The sequence below is a fragment of the Talpa occidentalis genome, unplaced genomic scaffold (assembly GCF_014898055.3).
Source record: "Talpa occidentalis isolate TD23 unplaced genomic scaffold, MPIMG_talOcc4v2.1, whole genome shotgun sequence".
Classification (NCBI taxonomy): domain Eukaryota; kingdom Metazoa; phylum Chordata; class Mammalia; order Eulipotyphla; family Talpidae; genus Talpa; species Talpa occidentalis.
Window position 1 is genome coordinate 39565817 of NW_026555331.1, and position 23474 is coordinate 39589290.

Here is a 23474-nt window from a genome sequence, read left to right on the forward strand (position 1 = left end):
ATTAAAGCTTAAAGAAATTCTCACAGCTAAATTATTCAAGAGGAAAAAAATACTAGAAAGAACACTGTTTGAAATTTGAACAGACTTAATTCAAATTATTTCTGCAACTTATCATTTGTGTGATCTGAGGCATAGTACTTCAATTTCTGAGTTTGTTTCCTAAGCCTTAAAAGAAGGATAATATTAATTACACTGGTGTTTTGCAAATTTTTCTACATAGGGCAAATAGAATTAAACTGTAGGCAATTTGTAGGTATTTATACGGTACTTGATGAAAATTTATCTTTATATTACATATTCACCGGAATCATACACAAGTATTAGGTAAGGTAAATTACTAATATTAGTTTGTATGATTCCAAAAGTTTCATAAGCAACTACATTCATAAGATAAGTTGTTTTAAGATTATGATTATATTTTTCATTATCTCTTCAAAATATTCTGGGAGCTGGGAGTTCATCCATGTCCTGTCTGTGCTATGGGTAATTGGTGGGGTTCTTGGGCCCCCATAGCATGATGATGAGGTTATTGTCCTAGTGTTGCAAAAGAGAAAGTGTAAGTTCTTACTCTTATGTTTCCTGAGCCTGCTTGGTTCCATTCTGTTGATGATGTTCAAGTAGTCAAGAAAGCAGGTTTATTCTTCAAAATGGGGCAAGGCATTGTATAACTGGTAAGGTGCACAGGCAGTTTGTATTTTGGATGATAAGTACTTCTCTTCCTCATGGCAGTTCTCAGACAGCTGGTATTCTACAATGTTTCTCTCCTAAGTGACCGATCAGGGTTTATCCTGTCAGAATCAAAGAAATATATTTGTGGTTTAATTTTAAATCACATCAAACACAGCAAAACTACTTATTATATTCCCAGCACTGATTTCTTATTTATCTACACTTGGAAATAATGACAGTTTTCAATTTTTTTCTTCCTATAATGAAATATGTGTTTATATTTATATTATCCCCTCCAGTTCTATCATGTTGTCACAGGTAGTAGGAAATCAATTTTTTTATTGCTGAGTTGTATTCTACTGCACAATTATATTTTCTCAACCCACTCAACATAGCTATTGTAAATAGTGCTGAATTGATCATAGAAGTGCATATATCCCTTTGAATTAGTGTGTCTTATTTTTTTCTTCCATTTTTAAGGTAGATACCTAGAAGTAGAATTGCTGAATCATATGATAGGTCTATTTTGAATATTTTGAGAAATGGCCGTACATTTCTATAAGGTCTGTACCATCTGCATTCCCCCAACACTTTACAAGTGTTCCTTTTTCTCTACACCCTCACCAACACTTGTTTCTGGACTTTAGAATATGGGCCATGTCTTCAAGAATTCTATCACAAAGACACGGACAATTTTATTCTGCATCGATAGAGTTCAAAATCACCATGACAAAGAAATTCAAATGACTGGAAGAAAACTAGAAAAACAAATACAGGACCTGAGAAACAAACTTAAGGAACAGAAAATAGAAATTGAAGCTTAAATAAGGAAATAACAAATGCAGGATATCTTTAACTTTTGTTAAGTAAACAATGATGTACCTTGGTTTATGTCAATATGTATTTAGAAATTTGGGTATTCTGTCTGCTTCCTGGACATCTTTGTTCAGTTCTTAGATTTCAAAATGTCCCAGTTATCATTTCTTTCAATCATATCTCTGCTTGCTTCACTTTTTTCTTGTCTTCAGGGATAGCCATTATCTTTGTTTCCTAATTTCATGAAGTATGGCATTTCTCAGTTTCTTCAGTTTTTCTAAATCTTATATCTGTCTCCTCTTCCACTTGAATTGTTTTAATCTTTCATTTCTGAAGTTCTTTACTCTGCAATATCAAGTCTACTTACTAACTTTCCATGTCTGGTTTCAGTTCATTTATTGTATTCCTCATATACACCATTCATGTGTGGGCTTCTTTTTATGCTTCCATTTCACTCCTGAAGCCTTTATGTTGCTCCTGGATGTTTTCTGATGTCCTAAACTTGCCTCTCAGTGTTTAATTGAGAGTATCAGACTTCATTAAGTATCTTCATTATTGCTCTTCCTGAACTTGGTCTGTTAAATCCTCTGAGTCCTAAACTTTGAATTTAGCTCCATTACCTTTTGCCATGTTGCAGTCCCTTTTTGTGTCTTCTTTTGCATGCCCTTACCCACACTCCCCCAGACAAATCTATGACTTTAGTTGTGTTTTTTAAAGATTTTTTAAAATTATTTATCCATACAAAAATTGGGATGTAAGCCAGAGGTGCGGGGAGGTGATTCACCAGAGAGAGTGGGGAGCAGAACAGATGGATCTACTGAAATACACTGCTGAGGGAAGCAGTGGGCGAGACAGGAGAGGTCTGATGTGCCCTGTGGGTTAGCTCCCTGGCTGGTTGGGGATTGAACTTGTGCTGCAGTGGGTTGCAATAGTTAGATAGCTCTTTTAACCCCTGTGCCACCAGGGAGGGCCCTAGTTGTGTTTTCCTCCTTGTTTATCAAGAAGATCTGAGGGAGGAGTATAGGGTAGTAGCAACCCAGATGCCTCCATAAGTGTTCATAGTGGGGAGAGCACATCATGTTTGGGAAGACTTTTCAGCTGCTTCTCTCTCCATAATCAGACCAAGTTCCCTTCTGTGTCATGCCCCAGTATCCCAGAGCCTGTCTCGATATCTAGGGACCTCTGATTCACAGCTGATTTTCCACCAACTTAAGGGGGAAAAAAATGGAGGCTGGTGGTACTCTGCTATGCTTCCACTATAACCAGGCTAAAGCTCTGGAGCTGATCTGTATGTTCCAGGGCTCAGTAAGGCAGCAATATATTATTTTACACTCACTATGGAGGATCCCTCTGCCACCAGAGCCTTTGCCTTCCCCAAGTTTGTTCATCCAACAAGAGTGGCTACCATTGACCCAAGGCTTTTCTCCCCTCTCCCTGCACCAAAACTTTAACATGTAATAGAACACCCACCTCAGATCGAAAGATGCTCAGGTTGTTCCAGCAATGCTGGTAAAATATACTTGTGGGTTATGGTTGATGTTTTCATTGTACTTATAGGAGTTTTGCAAGTAGAAAGCTCTTGCGCCGTATCTTGACACTGCCTCATGTAGGAATATAAATAGCCATAAAAAATAGTTGTATTTTTCTGGATTTATATTTAAGCTTATTGATTGTTCAGGATTATAATATCTGGTAATTAAGAACTCACTTGTGAAGATGTCTAGATAGTCTAGGACTTGTATGTTTGTTGGGAGATTCTTTAACTATTACTGGTCTGTTGAGATTTTTCCATTTCTTCTGTCACTTTAGGTACTTTGTTTATTTCTTCCAGTCTGAAGTAATATGCCTGGCTTTGATTCTGATTTTATTTGTATCTTTTTGTCAGCCTAGTGAAAAATTTTTCATTATAGATTTTTACAAAGAACTGATTATTTTCTTTTGTTCTGCTAGATTTGTGTTCTACCCTGCTCTTCTTTTTCCAGTTCCTTGAGGCATAAATATTGGTTATTGATGTAAAAATCTATCTTCATTTTTAATATGGGCATACATAGCTATTCAATCCTCTTTGAGAAGACTACAATGGCATAAACTAAAAGAAGTCAGAATTTTAATGGTAAGATTACTCAAAGAACTTTGTACATCAACTTTTTGTTTTGAAAAGTTGTTTTTCTGCTTTAATTTTCTATAAATATAAAATTTGAGTCACTTGTGATACATGAAGTTTTTTGTAAGTAAAAATTTAGATTGTTTTCAAAGCAACTGAGTAACATTACTTTCTAATTATTTTTGGACACTTAGTGAACATTTCAACATTGCTTTGTCCTGGCAATGCTATAACAAGCATCAGAGTGAATAAAAAGGAAGGCATGAATGTACAAATCATAGAAGGTAGACTTTGAGGTAGTATTGAACAATAAAACAGATGAGGAGATGGTATTTGGTTATTAAGAATGTTGGAATGCCTGATTTAGTGATCAAGTGATGATTAGGGTGACCCGTATTTAGGATGTCATCTCAAGATATGTTTGGTTTTAACTATAAACATAATTAATTCCATAGAATACCATTTTCTTTTGTTGAAAGTGTTCTATTCTACTGAGGCTTAACACACCTTTCTCTGCCATGTTGACAAAAAGCCTTTGGGTCTCTTTCGGAGATATTGGTCCTTTGCCCTCATACAATAAAAGCACTCTTAAAATTAACTGGCTAGTTGTTCCTTTTCCTTTATGTCCACAGTTACTCATTATATTTACTTTATCTTGGCTGATGAGTCAATGTAATAGAAGGCTTATTAATAGTGAAAAAAATCAGTCATTCTTAGCTATAATGAATGTTCAAATAATTTTTATCTGTGTTTTCAAAATGTCATGATGTCATTTAAGATTACCTAAGATAGACAGAATAGAATGTATCATCACCAAGAATTCTGATATCTGATAGGGCATATTAAGTGAGAAAAGCTATTACCTTCCTTATCCGTGGCCACTCGGTGACCTCTGAGATATGAAGAGTCAATGTTTAAAATCACTACTCATCCTTTGCAGTTGCCAAATACCTGTCTGGAAAAGAAATGTATCAAGTAAGTTAGTCATCTGTTTGTGATTTTATTTAATAGGCAAAATGCCACACTGACTCAGAAGATTCAGTACTAAAGCTTCTGAAAATCACTTGACATGTACACATACTCAAATCTTTGAAAACTACATTTTAAGGAGCAACTTAATATACTGCTATTTGTTGACCTTCAGTGATCCACATGGTATATTGTTCCTCAGTTTCTAACTCTGTAAAATGAGGGATGCAGACTATGTAACATGCTAGATTTCTTTAGGGCCTATGTATTGATATTTGTTCTCCTTACTGATTAATTATTTGATGCTTTGCCATTGACTTTGTCAAGTGAAGGAAAGTTGTTAGGTTTCTCCTGTTATTACAATGGAAACAGGTCATATCAGAACCTCCCTCAAGGCCACAATTTATACTTCACATATTTAGTAAAGATGATCTAGTGACTTCAAATAGAATATTGAATTTTGAAATATGTCACAAGTGGGCAGCACCATCTCACTAAAACCTTACAAACTATTTGAAAAGGGATTCTAAGCATTTGTTCATGTTCATTGAACAAATTAGTTGGGTTTCTGTCTTACTAATGTTGTTTAAAGAAGAATCTTAAATACAGTATGTTTACCAGGAATTATTTACTGATAATGATGCTCTCTCAGTACTAAAATAAGTGATAGCACGTTATTTAAAAAACAATACTAGGGAATATTATTTCAACCCTAATTTGGGAAAAATAAAAATGATACTTTGAACTAGAAGGCTAGCAATTCAACTATGTCACTGACAGAATAAAAGCCTGGTCTATTGTGATGAGTTGAGATTTAGATTTAGACTATTCATCTCGGATTCTTAATCATTTATATGAACTGGATTTTTTTAAAAGTTTATCTCCTCTGAGCCTCAACTAACTTATCTGATGGCTAATTCACCATTCTTTACAGTTTAGATCATATAATATACATTCATCAATGAGTCTTGGTAAAAAATCCCAAACAACTCTAAAAGCAATGGCTTGGGAGAACAAACATAACTTACTCATGTTACATAAGAGATCAGATCAGCTGTGACATCTCTGGCATTACTAGGTTTCATTAATCTTCTCATTCTTGGCCTCAGACTGAATGAGTGGAGCCTGACAAAGATGAGGATAGAAGTCAGAGCTATGGAACCAACACCATGCATTCCTTGGCATATCATAGCTGCTCCCATTGTTGGCCAAGAAAACTAGCCCAATAGGCCAGGGAGGAGTAGTCCACCTACATAGAAGCATAGCAAATGTAGGAAAGGATTAAACAATTATTAGTAAGCAGTAAATTCTCACAGTCTACTCATGTTTATAAATATTTACTTGCATTTCTCATGCAAAAAATATACTTACCTTCTCCATAAATACCTTGAAAGTCTTAGCCAGTCACTGCCTCAGCTCAGAATCTGGGATTTTGAGCTAAACATTCATAAGTTTCAGTTCCTTTGAATTTATGGTACCCTATACTTAACATCTAACATATAGTAGAACAATGCCATTATATATGGCAAGCCCACCCATTTAGAAAGGGAAGTAATTGTGCTGCTCAGAATGTCTTTTAAAGGCTCACCATCTTTGGCTAGGAATGATGCTTGATTATACCTCTGCCAGTAATTCATGGTTCTATCTGGATATGCCCTTTCACAAGGAGTTTCTTCATTTACTATTAAAACTTTTTCCATCTCTGAAGAGATCTTTAGAGTCAGGAACAGCTTAGAAAGTTGGATTCTCAAGGTTTGTTTGAAATCAGTTATAATCTACTTTAAATTCAAGCTGACTGAGCTTTGCCACTTTTGTGTTATTTCTCTATTTGATTCCAGTCACCTCAGTGTAACAATGGCCTTATCAGTGTATTATCTTTCTGGACTGAGATACATGTCTTTGAACCTTATAAGCTTCTGTGAGGCATCATTGTTCTTTTTACCCTGACCCATTTTGTCCAGTCAAAATTATTTTCTGGGGCCACATTCTGTCTATTGCAGACTTTATTAAAGCATTAGGGATAATAATTCTTGATTGAATATCGGTACTTCAGACAATTCCATGATTTGTATATTGTCCTGAGATGATCTATCGCTAATATTTTTCTAATTGGGTAGGAAAAATAAATGCACTTTTGAGAAGTCCAATAAATTCTGGATTTTTCCCTTCCATGTTTCTTTCCCTGTTTGTAAACTTGCCGTTTCTTTTCTTACTAATCTCTTTATTGTAGAAATAAATCAAGTGCAGCTAATAAGTTCTAGCATCATTTCATTATTTCTAGTATGATTATTGTCTAGTTTATTTCAAGAAAATTCTATGGCCCAGGCTGCAATTTTGATTGCAAGTTACAACAGTTTTATCTGTCTTATCCAACATTTTATCTCAATGCTTAATCCAAATCTAGAGACACATAGTTTGGATTTTTTGTTACATCATCCAACTTTCAGTAAAAATTACTTTTACTTAGCATTTGCTGGTGCAGCAATCAATCTAAACACCAGGCACTTAAAATAGAATTTATTTCTTGATCAGTTTAGATAAATGCTATCACTGAACGGCTTTTTAAAAAAATCTTACTTTAGAACCAGGCATAATGAGTTGTCACTATCTTACATAATATTTTCACAGTGGCAAGAGTTATAGGAAAACAACATAAATGTATATTATTGGGTATACTCACATTCAATTAGCCAACATAAATTACACGGGTCAATCCAATCCATGAGCATGAAAGTATACTGCACCTTTGGAAACCATAGCAATGAAGGGAGGAAATATTTATGAGCAACCACACAATCTATCACAATGTGCAACATGAACCACTACATTAAAAAGCAGAGACAAAGGTAATTACTGTATTATTACTATCATTACATTGTTCTATTTATTGGTACAAATATGGTTTGCATTTCAGATTCTCAACACTTAGAAATTATTAGTAAAATAATTTGTCATTTAATAAAACATGATTTGAGATAGTTTTTATCAGTCATATGTATCATCTTTTTCTGTAAGTGAATATACTTAAAGTTGTGGAACATAAGAAGTAGTACCTGGACTTTTTAATTTAATAAATAGCACTTTGGTGACTCTTGGTAATATTTTATTTAGAAGGCATGCAATAGAAAGAAGACAGCAATAACTTTAGGGTTTTACATAAAGAGTTGGCACCTATTTCCTTAAATGCATCAGTAGTTCCCAAGTTATATTTGTGTTTGAGAGATAAGCCAAATGCCATTACTCTGACCTACAGTGATTTGTATTTTTAGAAAAGATGAAATAACCAACACTTGCATTTTTACATCTGTGATATGAACCAATAACCCCATGAAATTGGATGAGCACTAACCTTCTGTAAAAAATTATTAGTCCCATGTTCTAAGATAAAATATAATAAAATATGAAAATATTTGAAGGGGAAGATTTCTTCCTTCTAAGCTGTGAATTAAATTTCTTTGAGAAAATGCTAAAAGCCACACATTTTCCCCCCAGAAGATGAAAAACTAAGCCTACTATTTATTGTTTTGAACTTTGAAAACAGAGTGCTAAATAGTTATATATATTTCCCCCTAAAAAAGAGTTTCTTGGAAGTTTATTCTAACTCCTTTCATTGCTAGGTACAAAGAGAGCTACAATACTGAGGCTTACTACGCCAATGGTGATGTCAAATGCACAGAAGAAATAAAGGTTATGGGCTGATTTAGAATTGGAGCCCTCATACAAGTCAATGCATTGTAAGGAGTGTTAAAGCCCAAATCAAACGTTATTGTTCTGAAGCCATGTATTTGCTTGCGGAATCAAACACTACAGTATAGTATTTTCCACAAAAAAAATTTGGAGAGAAATATTCTTGAATTTCTATATTCAGAAATTTTGGTGAATATCTAATCCTCATCTGTCAGATATGCTTTATAATTTCAATTGCTCATTTCCATCAAAATATCTAGTTTCTGACATTTATTATTATATGTTGAGATATGAGATAAGCTTTCAGTAATTAAAAGATTCTCTTTACCTTTCTCTTTAACTACTTCCTCTTTTCTATTGTAGAAGCAACCATTGTAATGAAAATGAGGATTGATGACATACCCATTATAATTTAACAAAATTCTCATTTCCAGAATTCGGCCTCTTAGCTTGTGTGGTAAATTACTCAAAAAATGAGAACAATGGTGCAAACTAAGATTATGCAAAATTACCCCATATTCAAAACTTGACTGTTTAAAGAAATAGCAAATGATATGAATATGCTTTAAACAACTCTATAGTTTAATGCAACACTTAAAAATTCTGGTAGATTAAATACATTTAGTATATTTTTCATAAGAGCTTACAGGTTTATTTCCTCTACCCTATACTACTTCAAAAGTATTCAAGGTATAAACCAGTATTTGATCAAAGGATGGGAGATGAGTCATAGGAATGAAGATCAAAGTTGTGTGTTTATGGGACCATGCCACAAGGCTTGCCTCAGGAGATTGCATCCTTATTTTGAAGTTTCCATGTGATTAGTGATACAATGATACATGCAGATCTCTTATAATAGATTCCATTAGTTAAAAGCAGGCAGTGTCTTCCATCTCTGTATTACAGCACAAAGCACACTGTCCCCTGGAAGTGCTCAATAAATAACTTGTTATTTGCATTAACTAACAGTACCACAGCTTGCTTTATTTCCTTCTAGTGAGACAGTTATGGCTTTTTCCCAGATGGCTTTTCTGTTATCAAGAATTGAATCACAAAATAATTAGTGTTTAAATGAAGAAAATATGACTAATTTTTTATAATTGATCTTATATTTATCATAAAGACCCACTCAACTAGAAACCTTAAGAAAATAAAATGGGTCAAATTCAGTAATTTAACTGCTTTACTTGATAATCCAAAACTACTTGCTGGGTTCTAGCAAATGCTAAATCTTTGAGATAATTACTATGTACTTACTTTGGTGGGGATTTGTGTGTGTGTTGGGTGGAGAGATGATGGTGCTTGTACTTTTAAGATTTCATAGTAATATCACTACAAGTAGCATCTGCTGCAGAGGCAACAATCTGGTGTTTCTGTGGGCCAATTGCTAGAATCCACAACTACAATCTCTATTTCTAACCATTGATCTCCATGTATTTTTCACTCATTTTTCAAACCATTTGTCAGTGCTATTAAAGTATAATTTTCAAAGAATTGAAAATATGATTCTCACAAACACACCATGAATATATGGCAAAAATGTGTTTAAAATGTAACTTACTAAATAAAGGAAACAACAGGATGGTAAAGGGTGTTGAAAGAAGTTAAGGAATGGAGATTTATGTAAACATTCACTTAAAAAGGTAATAGATAAAAATTGTCCTACATAGTGAAACCATAGATAATCTTTTCTACTGATGAGAAATGTACAGTTAAATATAGTATTTTGCATAGAGCTGCATCTTGATCAAGAGTAATATATCAAAAATAATATGCCCTAGAGGATTAAATAATCTTTAAGTCAGTGTGTTGGACAAGACTTAAGTATGACACAAAAAGGATTCAGTTATCCTTTTGCTTATTGCCAAATTTCTGATCTTCCTTTGTTGTTTTTTCATAAGCCCTCTAAGACTTAAGATTCCATTCATGGGATCACAAATGACTTTCTGAATACTTACCATGCCAATATAGGGTATAGAAAAGAAATATTCAAGTCATTTCTCTGAACTCATCTAACAACTCTGATTTTACTAATGCTGTTCCATTGCTTCTTAATTGTTTCCAATATTTCTTCAAAAAAAGGCCTGCTTTTGGATTTATTTATTTATTTACTTACTTACTTATTTATTTATACAAGCACTGGGTACAGTCAGAAGCGCCGGAAGTTGAGAGAATTCACCAGAGCCAGAGCGGGGAACAGAATAGGCAGACTGACGAAGTACACTGCTGAGGGGAGCAGCGGGAGGCAGGAGAGGTCCGCGCACCATGTGGGACCCTTGCCCAGTGGCCAGGAATTGAACTGGTGCTGCAGGGGCTGCGGGCAGCTTTGTAACCCAGCGCTCAACCACTGTGCCACCGGGGTGGCCCTGCTTTTAGATCTTAATGAGCATACCATTTCTTATTTTTGATCTCTGACTTACTATGTCTATCTGTCTTATACTATATACTACAAGTTGAAAAGACATAGTAGAAACAAACAGATATAAACAGGGTTGAGGCTGGGGGAAAAACTGAAGAAGAAAACTCATTGAGCTGATCTTTGCATTTTCCTCTATCCTAAATGATAGAGATGATAAAGCTTTTCAGATTCTTTGTTCCTTTCTCAATAGGATGTTCCCTATATAAAATCTATGATCACTGTACATCTTAATAAAGATTTGGGAATTACTATTTCTCAATTCTAATTCTCTTCCAAAACTATCCATTTTTTAATTAGACTCGTCAAATAGAACAGATATCATCCATGAGTTCCAATACTTTTTTTGTTAGAGGCATTCATAGTCTATGAAGCTTTAATCCGTTATCACATTTTTTATGCCCTCATGGTAAATTCCTAGCTTTTTATTTGGACAAACAAAAAGATATATTAAACCCTGGTTTCTTTTAGACTTATCTTTACCATTTTCCTCATCATCTCCTATTCTCTGATCAAAATGAGATCTTGCATTTCTCACAATGTTGATTCTAACTTTAGCATGCCAATCTTTTTTCCTGAAACACTGTAACAATTCTGTCTAAATCTTAGTCATCCTCCTTGTCTCCTTTTAATAATGCCTTCCAGAATGTCTCTTGTATGTCTTTACAGTGCCTTGTGCTGCAAACACTGTAGCATGTATCATTATTCTGATTGTCTATTTCTATGCAACAAGCCATCTGAAAAATTAGACTCTTAACACAGTCTATGCTCACACTCTGGCAAAACATGACTTTTACTGTATTCAATTGACCAGAGAGTCACCTTGATTTTTCAGCTTGTTCAGCTCCTCCTTTCTGTCAGGTTGGGACAACTTCTAAGCTCTTTTCATATCTGCACAGAAACCAGAAGTTACTTCATATTTTTAGTAATACCCATCTACAATAATATTTGGAAGAATGATTAGAAAAAATATACACTATGCTATGGTGGTAAGGAAAACTGATTGGAATAACAAAGATGGAAAATAAAGATGGAAAATAATGAGGTGAGAAAGCATGCTAAACTTCTTGTTTAATTATGGGATTTAACTAGAAAAAAAATGGAATTTTTAGTTTATATCTTGGAGAATATGAGTTCAATGAAGTTATTAAAGAAATGACATCTTTCGGGCTCTGCTATCCACACTTCTAATTTCATACAAAGGTTAGTTTCTTGTTGTTAGTAGTTGCCATTATCAGCACCACACACTTTTTCCAAAACTGGTTTTACTGGCCAGAGTTATATCATTGAATTACATGATATTGAATAAGTAAGGAAGAAAAAAAAGTGATAGACATTGCATGTAATCTTACCTCATCTCAAAATATCTTATTCATTATCATGATTATTTTACATTTGAACAAGCCACACAATGTCACAGTAAGTAAATATTGAGCCAGGATTCAAAGTATGGTCTATCCGATTCTAAATTTTGTCTCTGTTCATTGCATCAGAAGGTCAATTACTAATAAGCATATCTTTGTTTCAGTGAACTCTGGTTTCACTCTTGCATGAAATCAAATTTCCCTATTTTATTTCTTCAAGATGTATCAGAAAGCACAGGAAGAGCGTTCTTGTACATACCTGATTAACATCCATCACTCTAATGACTAGTTACTAGTCTGCCTTTTTTTAAATGTGATTTCCTTAAGAAAATGAATCATAAATGACTTTTTCTGTCTATATTTAGTTGTGTGAATGAATTGATGTATTAATCATATAGCAAACTAAGGAGGATATATTCATAGCAAATTAGGTGGCTCTAGATTAGTGTTTCTAAGTATTAAGCAATAAATACCAGTTGATCATGACTTAGTTTTAAAAAATGGTAGAAATAAAGTTCAGTTGATTAAGCTAGATTATTTTTCATTTAAAGAGTGATAGTGGTATTCTAAAACAAAGCTTCCATTTTTAAACGTGTACATTCAATTACTCAAAATTTAAAACATGTTGAACTTTGTACTTAAAGAATATCTGGCTACTATAAAAATATTTTTTAAAATCTCATGTCATAGGGAATACAGAATTTACCATCAGCTCAATTAACAGCTTATTTTTATCTTATTGCTAATACAGACAAGTAACATATATGAATAGTCAGTCCTTATAAAAGAGATTACAGTAATATGTCACCTGGGCTTATTGAGTGATAAAGGTGTATACTTGTATACTTTACCCAAATATTTAGAAATAAGCCTTCTATATCCTTAATTTTTTTATCGAAAGTGGAAGACAAATTATGATAAACTTCTCTCAGCCTTGGAATTTTCTTTTTAAATCCTCATATTTAATGAATATCTGAGGTGAGTTGTAGTTGCTCCAATGCTCCAAATCCATTAGTAAAACATGTTGTTACAAAATTTAGACTATACTAAAATATTATTTCTCTAAAGTGAATGTACTTTCATTTCTGATAATAATGTAATTATACAAGATTTATTGCAATAACATGGTTAAAATATAATTGCATGCAATGACTAATTTACAAAATGTGTTTTTGATGGCAAAAAAAATTAAAAATCATTCTTAACCTAAAGTATCACTTTGTAAAGCTGTGTGATAGTGAAATTATATAGCAAATACAATCTTACTGACTCTCCTTGAGGCTCCAGTTGACTACCAGCCAGCTATTTTAGAAGAAAGAAAAAAGGCACTATACAGCAAAATCAAAACTTTTGCTTCACATTGGAGAATATATCTCAGCCCATTGTTTGTGGAGACTAAATTAAGGAAACCAAATGAAATATTGTGTGTGTATAGAGCAAAGGCCAAAATAAATTTGATCATCTCTAAAGATACAAAACAATATTTTATAATCAAATTTCTTTTGGTCTTGGGCAACATGTGAAGTGAGATAATATTCTTGAATCTTAACAAAATGGGATTATAAATAGCATTTTATCTGTATTAGAAACTAAAAACTAACAATTAGTTTGTATGGTACTTTTGGCTTCCACTTAAGAATATATAACTGAGAAAAGGGCTTCATTCTTTAAAACACTTCATGAATAAAATCCCTAGGACTCCTGATGAGCAGGAGGAGGAATAACATTAGACCTAGAGATGGGAGGTTTAGGTGCAAGGTCTGCTATGAATGTTGCCTTAGGCATCCCACTGCATTTTTACCATCAGTTAGTTCTTTTGCAGGTCATTTATCTTTGCTTACTTTTTTTAAGTTTTCCTATTGCTTGATGATGCCTGAATTGGAAGTAATATTACCCTAGAATATAATTTTTATCTTCTTTGTTTATATTAATAGCAATATCAATCACAATTGATGTTTATATATGAACATCATGTTTATATATAAACATCAATCACAATTGATGTTTATATATGAATACAATATATTTCAATTTGAATTCCTGAATGACGGGTTTTGTATTTGTAACTAATTTAGAAATAGGACTCATATCTTTGTCCTAGTTACAGCTATACAGTATAGGAGGATATCAAAACCTGTATTTAATATGTTAGTACTAGACCGTACAAGGATATGCATTTCAGTTTCTCCTTGTAATGATTCCTTACTGACGTTCACAGAGCACTCCACATACAAAATGTCCCATTTTATGCAATTACTAAAAAAGATGCAAGTGAAAAAAGGGAATCTGAATATCAAGAATTTCTTAAGAAAATAGGAATGTGACAGGAACTATGATGTAGTATGCCACGGCTAGGTAATTCAACTTCCTTAAAATATTTATAATGCCCTCTTGAGAATTTTGATACTTAAGAAATAGGTTTTAAAAGTGGGAAAGTATAACGATGGACTGTGGTGGAGGAGTACAGGTGATAGGATGGAGGATGCACTGTGGTGACCATACCTGAGAAGGGACCTGGTACTCCCAAAATACCAACAATAATGCCAGCCAGTGTTTCCTCAGTTACAAAAGAAATGTTTTAGCAACTTAAATATTAAATTCTGTAGGCTTTTTGCCTCAATAGGCAAAGTTTGCTACAATCCTTTTATTTTCTTAAATTTCAAACTTGCGTGGTAGAAATAGCACTTCTTCAAAACTTTTCCTTCTAGTAGCTGCAAAATATTTGAAGAATTTCAGAATTATATATTTTCTCCATAAAATTAACCTACAAGAAAGAAAGTGAAACAAGTGTAGTCTCCAAATGTCATTTCTATGTCTGTAGTCAATATTTGGGATGCTCTCAAAAATTATAATTCAAACAAATGGCATTCTTTTAAAATAATTCTGTATATCACTAGGCCAATTTCTGCCTTTATAAATGATAAATGGGTATTAACTCTAGTTTATTTTGGAGTTTTCATAGTAGAAAACAGGACAGAGGCTGAAATTATCGCTAAAGGGAAATTCTAGAAAAACCCGTGTTTTGTGTTATTTCAGTCAACCAGCCAACTGCTTCCTGAAGAGAAAATATTCTTGAAAGCTTTTTTTTTTTTTAAGTATTCACTTAAGTGCCAATTACTCCAGCAATGATTACCTATTTGGTAGTATTGAAAAATCTTAAAATCTCCTTTGCCTCACCCAATAATCTGACTTTTTAGTCATTATTTTCTATAGAAAGTGGACTACTGGGTTTGTTTCTACATGCAGAATTTTAAATAGGCTGTGGAAAGATTTCTGAACCAAAACTTAAGCAGCACTAATTATTGAAAAATATGACAAAACATACTCAACATTTTTGGTATGATGAAGCCACATAGAAGGAGACTATATTGACAGTAATATATGTATGACAGTTTACTAGTTTTAGAATTTCAGTTTAAAGTCTTACCCCTCCCTTTCTAACATTTTTATAGCAGGGTTTACCTGGCACCCCATCTTACCTGAATTCACTGTCTTCACTGTAAATGCCGACCTCGAGCCAGAGAGTCACAATGAATTTTTGTTATTTCTTTTGTTTATAGTAAGAATATTACAGATTCCTAAATGCACAGCTTATAGTCCAAGTCTGGTTTTAAATGTATATTTCCTTCAATTTATGACCCGTGGTAATTGGGAATCGCTTTTATGTCCATCCAAGTTCCCAGAATTTAGCATGGGACCTAGTTTCAGCCCATTGTTTAAGAGGTAGGTGTGGGGTAGGGGACAGAGGAACACTTTGAAATACCATTTCCTCTACAGAAGCTGTTTCACAATTATATTAGACTCCATAGTGTCCAACTTCTGATGGAAACACTTGTCTATTTGTTGAGTGTGGTGCCCAGTTATCCTTTAACTTTCTCTTTTAAATACTTTATCAGTACTAAGCTTGCATTAGAACATTTTCAAAGCATTTATTTGCCAATTATATCATTTTGACTAAAAGTTTAGTATTTGATTCTTCCCAAAGCATTTTATGTCTTATAAAATGTATCATATGCCACTATTAGTTATAATATGAAAGATTTGAGTAAAAAGACTAATCCTCCATTATATTGATTTACAACATGAATGAATTTTACATACATAAGTCAAACCCATCCCATCACCAAAACATCAATAATCCTCCACCATAGTCCACTGACTCCCTTATCTCAAAGTGATTTTTTTTTTCAGCATAGTCATCTTTTATGGCACAGTTGTAGTTCACATTTTTTTAGTGTGCTTACTTCCAATGGTTTTTAGACTCCTCTGAGAAATATTCTGACATCCTGGTTACTAAACTCCTTAAGGAAGCTACTTTGGACTGCAGAATACATTTTTTCCCACTTATCCATCCCATAATGTGCCCAATATGACCCATGGGAAAGGGCAGGGAATAATGCTGAGGATAGAAAGGAGATAAACACTAGTGGGACCTCTTCTAAGCTCAAATAAAACTAGTTGGTAGGATTTTCACTTAAAACTTCCTTACAAAATTCTCCAATCAGAGCCTCTCGGTGGCGCAGCGGTTGAGCGCTCGGTTGCGAGGCTGCCTGCAGCCTCTGCAGCGCAGGTTCGATCCCCGGCTGCTCCCTGGCCACCAGAGGAGGGTCCCGCTTGGCGCGCAGACCTCTCCTGCTCCCCTTAGCAGTGTACTTCGGTCCTTCTGCCTGCTCTGCTCCTCGGTCTGGCTCTGGTGAATTCTCTCACCCTCTTGCACTTCTGACTGTACCCAGTGCTTGTATAAATAAAACAAATAAATAAATAACAATAAATCTTTAAAAAAAAATTCTCCAATTATACATTTGAGACCCGGGAAACACCTTCCAAACATATAGATTGTAATAGCTCTAATGTAGAAAATGTCCTCAGCTGAAATAAATACAATCACATATACCTTATAAAATCTTACATATATTGAAGCATAAACAAGAATTTTTTTGACTGTAAGGTACTAGCACATTTGTAAATGTTATGTCTCATACATTTGTCACCTAATACTTTCTAAACAATATTACAACCTGGAGCAAATTGAAATACTTAACAAAATCATTTTTATGGTTATGATTATCTTATTTGTAATTATTATTTTTATTGGTCAGTCTATTCTTACTATGTAGTGGAAATAGCTAGAAAAGGAAACATTCTATCTCTTATTCTACCATAACTACTGACACCCACACCTAACTTAGCATGTTTATTAACACCTGCTTTGGCAAAAACCTAAAAAATCTGCATTGGTAAAAACCTAAAAAATATTTGCTTAGCAAAGAAACATATTTGCAGGAGTCTTACTTTGCTAAATATTTTATTTGAAGACACTTGTTTATTTAAATCATTGTGACAAAACAAATGTTTGTTTTGGCCCAGTCTGAATGCCCAAATGTTCTTGCTAATGTTCCATAGGCCAGCTGCTATGAATACTCCTTTGTAAACTTTCTTCACCAGGAGTTCTGTCTCCACTAGTTGTCTATTTGTAAATATTTGTAGAATGTTTTACAAACATTAAAATTCTGCATGTTTATATATGTTTTCAGTAGAACGGCTAAAATTAAAATTGATAAATTGAAATGACAGTTCTTATCAAATTACCACTCCCAAGTCATTGCATAGACAGCTAACTGGGGCACATAGTAAATTTTCAAGTTTGCCATATATTTAGAGACTATAATGCCACTCTCGGGGAGTGTAGGCAAGACAATATTAACCTTTCCATGGCCTTGCTACAGCTTCACTCATACCTTCTAGAAAGTAGTTTATGTACTTGTGTTGAGCCTGATTTTCTCACTATTACCCAGTGGATAACTCCAGATGTCCTGTCTGGAAGCCACAACATTTATGAGAGCAGACCCACAGGACTGTATATATTGTAATGCTGTACAAGCTGTTGCCTTAGGCTCTGACTTCCAATTAGCCCAAAAGTAGTGCAAAAGGAGTACTAAGAGGGAAGTATATAACAATAAAGGCCCACATCAAGGAACAAGAAAGAACTTATAAAAACTTATTTCTCAAAGAAGTAGAAAAAGATGAACAAAACCAAAAGCCAGTAAAAAAGGAAAAATTAGAAATAAATAAAATTGAAAGAAAAGATTAATGAAACCAAAAATTACTTCTTTGAAACAAGCAGACAAACCTCTAACAAGGTCCACAAAGAACAAAAGGGAAAAAACTCAAATACAATAAAAATGAAAGAGAAGTTACAATAGACATCTCAGACATTCAGAGGATCATATTCCTATAAACATGCTAGTAAGTTGAACAACCTAGGATATATACAACCATAAGAAACCAAATCAGGAATAAATAAAAAACCTGAACAATTATAATAAAAGAAATTGACATAGTAATACAAAGCACAGGACCTTGTTTCACTAGTGTGTTCTCCCAAACCTTCAAAGATAAGCTAGACTATCTCAAACTTCCAAAAAAAATTAAGAGAAAATACTGAAACACATTTTATGAGGCCAACATTATCCTGCAACCAACACCACAAACACACCCACACAACTACAGACCCAATTTCCCTAATGAACATAGATGCAACAATCCTCAAAAAAAAAAAAAAAAAATAACTGAAGATGTATTAAAGACCTGAATTTAACACTTGAACCCATGAAATGCCTGGTAGAAAAACATGGGCATTAAGCTCCTTGACTTAGGTCTTTCTGATGAAGGAACTAATTACAAAACATCAAAAGAAAACTACACTAAAAAGCTTTCCACAGCACAGAAAATAAATTAGACAAACTACACAATGGGAGAATATATTTGCAAGTGATAAGCGGTTAGTAAGTGTTAAAACCAAAATATATAAAGAGCTCATAAAATAGTAAAAAAAAAAAAAAAATGCTGCAAAATGGGCAGAGTGTATGAATAGATATTTTGCCCCAAATAAGACATCCAGATGGCCAACAGGGACATGGAGCGATACTGAATATCACTAATAAAGGCAATGCAAATCGAAACTGCAGAGAGATTACCTCACATATGTTAGAATGGCTATTATTAGGAAGACAATAAATAACAAATGTTTGCTAGGCTATGGAGAAAAGGAACCCTTATGTATTAGTGATTGGAGAGTAAATTGAAAGGGCCACTATGGGAAACAGTATGGAGCTTCCTAAAAATTAAAAACAGAGCTACCAACAATTGTACGTCTGGGTATTTATCAGAATAATGTGAAAACACCAATTCAAAAAGACATGTGCACCCCTATGTTCCACACAAAGTGATTTATATAACCCAGATTTGAAATACATCTTCCTTACCCATTTGCCCATCAATGGTCACATTGGTTTCACACACACATACACACACACACAATGTGTGTATATATATGTGTGTGTGCACATATATACAACATAATGGAATGTGACTCAGCCATATAAATGAATGAAATCTTGTTATTTGTGACAACATGGGTGGGCCATGAGGGGTTTATATAAGCAATAAAGTCAGGGAAAATAAAATACCATATGATTTTACTTTCATGTAAAATCCAAACAAAAGTCATAGATACAGAGAATAGAATAGTGGTAGGTGGTGAGCAACACAGGTGAATTGGGACAAAGATACAAACTTATAAAGTCAATAAGCCATGAATTGGCACTACAGTCAACAATATTGTTGGTCATACTTGAAAGACTAAATCTGAAAAGTCAACTGTGTAGTGATGATGGTAGGTTTATGGTGATCATTTTGCAATGTTTATAATTATTGAAACATTTTGTTATATATCTAAAATCAGTATCATATATTTTTGTATCTGTACAGATTTTTAATATGACATTTTCAAGTCCTTTATAATATAAATAGCTCTATCAGAGGATCTTTACATATAGTAGAAACATTGAATCTAATATAAGAGGAAAGGATTTAAAATCGACAATTAGTTACTTATAAATTCCTTGGGATAACTAGGTATGAACTTTCTGGATTAACTCTAAGTATAATACCATAGAGCTGACCTTCTAAAGGAAAGCCTATCTCTCCTTCAAGGTAAAAGATAGGAATACAAAATTTGTAACCCCAGCTACTATTTCATCTCTATACTAATCTAGGGATCAGTACACTGAACTATAATCTCTGGAATCACAAATTTCTGAGTCTTGACATGCACAGAAAGCTAAGAATTGAACAATGGAGCCCTTGTTACCACTGCTTTCTGAAATACCACAAGCATCCATGCCAATGCTTACAAGTAAAAGCAATGGGATCTCTTACTTTTACCTTTTAAATCTAAAGAATGTTTATCAGATTGACAAAAGCTAGGATATATGTAGAACATGAACTGTAAAGAGGTCCAGAAATTTTAGAATTTTAATATCTAGCAGGTACTAAGCCCTGTAATAGAGGTTTCAATTGAGCTCACCAAGTCAACAGAAAATATTTTCCAAAGGATTCATATTTAAAAAAAAAAAAACTTTGCTAACTCCATAATATCAGTTTTATAACAATTTGTCATAAGTGCAAATTTATCAACTAATGATGTAAATTTAAATTCTGAATTGCTATGAGACTTCTAATAATTCCAGAAAATTTATTTATAACCCACTTTACCAAGTTAATTTAAATGGTCTATCCTTCAATTAGAACAAATTAAATTGCTGCTTGTGCACTAGCTCATCTTTAATTATTTTAATAGATACTTGACTTGGTAGTATGAAATGTTTCATACATAGAAGTTCAGTCAAAGTATACACAATTATTACTATTCTTTATGTAGGTTGGAATACAGATATACTGTTTTTGAAAACTGGTATTAAGCTATGAAAATAGCATCTATGGTGTTAGCTAGCTAGACAGTTAGTTCACTAGTTAATTGACTGGTATATTTTTTCATCTTACCTACTTGAACTGGGTCATATAAACTCTCCAGCACTTTAACAAAATATCTATACTACCATTCTACACTGCATATCACTATTCACCATAGTGATATCAATAGTCAGCTAGACCTTGTACAGCAGGAAATAGTAAGAATCCACATAGTTGGAAACATGCATAACAAAATGTAGGACATAAGCATCACAAAAACAGGCGAGCCACCTCACTGAAACTTTCAGGTTGTCTGGAGTGTGTTGTGATAGTCTCTTCAAAGTGAAATTCAAATTGTTATATATTCCTCTTCAACTAACACAGAACCAATGCTTAGCAGACCTTGTATATTTGTGGCATTATTGAAGCCCATTGATTCATGATTTATCAAGGAACTGGTGAACCTGGTAGCTGAATTTGACTCAGAGGCTAAGAGTATTTTCTACCTGGTTCAGCCTGCTATGTATGGAATTCTGTCTCGGACATTATGAAAGAGATGAACCATCAGTATTTACTAAGTCTGTGGCAGATTATGATGCTCCATGGGGCTTACTTAAAAGCCTATAAAGCAGTTACATTACTGGTACTATGAAGAGAAAAAAATCTTTCTGGCAAATTTCTCATGGTAAGAACCCATTCATGTTTATCACTGATAGTTATAAAACCTAAAACAAACAAACAACTAACCCAACACTCCATGTGACCGAAACATCTAAGTTCCTATTCAAAAATGTATACTAAAAATTCCACATTTTTTGTTGGGTGTGCCTAGCAGAATTTCAGCTACTAGCAAAAAAATATAATAGTTGGATTAGCGTAGATCATGGCTCAAAAATTGCTAATGCTGTTCAATCACATTCCCAGTACAGCTGCCTGCTGTCTACTTCCAATCTTCAGAGGAAAGCTATGTAGACCAGACAAACCAAAAGTACAGAGTTCTCTACAATTTGTTGACAACTATGGTTCTGTTGTATCATTTTAGACTCATTCTTCTGAGTCCCTAAAGTCACCAAGAAATGAGGAATCAGTTGTAGGCTTTGCACAGAAAGAAAAGGACACTAAGCTATCAATTATTCCTGATGCATGAATAATGGCTAGTAAAACTCTCAAATCCAGAATGTGAAATTACCTGTATACCATGTAAATAATCACCAAGGAGCTCCCACTGCAAAGGAGTTCCTCTACAGTCAGATGGACAAGCTGTCTCATCCTTTAAATGTCACTACTTTCCTCCCAAGCCATATTAGTGTTTGCTCAATAAGCTCATGAATAAAGTAACCAAGAGAGCAGGAATGGAAATAATGCATATGTGCATTATTAACAACTGTGGGCATCAATTCTTGATATTGATCTCTGGTAACAGATAGAGCTAAGTGTCTGATCTGCCAATAAAAAACTCCGCACAGTGAGCCCACATGACAATACAACTGGAATGGGATATAGCGGAGAGACTGAGCATGATCAATAGAACACTCCATCAGACAGACACTGGATGGTCGGAAGTCCAGATAAGTTACCTTGCATTACACTATACCTTGTGCTGATAATAATTTATACTGATATACTACAATTTCACAATTTCCAAAAAGAATGTGTTATACAAAGGAAACATAAGAATATTGAATATAAATAAACCCTGCCTAGTAAATTCACTCCCTTTGAAGAAAACAAATTATTATAAATTCTGACCTTTGCTTAATATAACTGAAACTATAAAACTGAATTGTAAGGTTGTCTTTTGCTCATGAAGGAATAAAACGTGCCTATTTCATTACATTGTTTGTAAGATGTGTTTATAGTTGAGTGAAGACTGCTTATATGGCTATAGTCCAAGCTCTAAGTTAGTGTTTGGATGTGCTGAAGTTTAAACTTGGTCAAGAAACCACAGTTTCATTATCTATGTAACTCACAAAAAATAATTCTTATCCATTTTTTTGCAAAAGTTCATTTACATAGCAAAGGAAAACAATCTAAAGCTTTGTCTTTTACATGTAGACCACTGAGAAGTATTATATTTCTTCTTTCTCTAAATGTATAACTAATTCATTTACACTTGTATATATTTTTTAATTTCAAACAAAAAGAAAATATCTTTAGAGCATTGGCAGGATTGGTAGCCCTATGCCAGTGCTCTGAATAACTGTAAACTGGTTTCCAATGACCAGTTCTATAACAGGCAGACAGAAATCTAGAATCACCCCCTCTGTGCTCTGCTGTTACTTCTTCTAAAATCAAACTGCTTAGCATTACTTCCCAGCATGACTCCCTACTAACCTAACCATTGATTGTCAGCTGCATATAAGAATAATCTGGTCTAAATTTTATTTTGAAGCTTAAGTTATCCTGAAAAAAAATACTTATATGTTCAGGAAATCAGGTACACCCTATAACAAGCTCTTAGTTTTATTTGAAATATGTTCAAAAGACTTATATCTACCTTTTTTCTTGAACTATTTTACATTTCTCTTTTGCAGAGTAGATAATTTCTGTCAATTAAACTTGCAAGCACCACTATGACTTTAGGAGAGGTGTTTCAAAGTGAATAGTTTTAAGGACCAAGTTCTGATGACAGTTGTCTATTACCTGTCTGACATTTGTGGAGACTTGATTACTACCCCATTATATCTAGATTAAC

General features: G+C 33.7%; 2 long non-coding RNA genes across 2 annotated transcripts in view; one reads left to right on the top strand and one right to left on the bottom strand.

Moving 5' to 3' along the window:
• LOC119239008 (uncharacterized) overlaps window positions 1-23474 on the top strand; it is a 400738-nt gene that overhangs the window by 369957 nt on the left and 7307 nt on the right. The gene's annotated exons all lie outside the window — the stretch shown is intronic.
• On the bottom strand, window positions 433-7267 carry LOC119239991 (uncharacterized). The gene is made up of 4 exons (XR_005124057.1): window positions 7239-7267; window positions 5587-5683; window positions 4453-4544; window positions 433-788 (listed from the first exon to the last, which is right to left on the bottom strand). It is a non-coding gene; the product is annotated as an uncharacterized LOC119239991 (long non-coding RNA).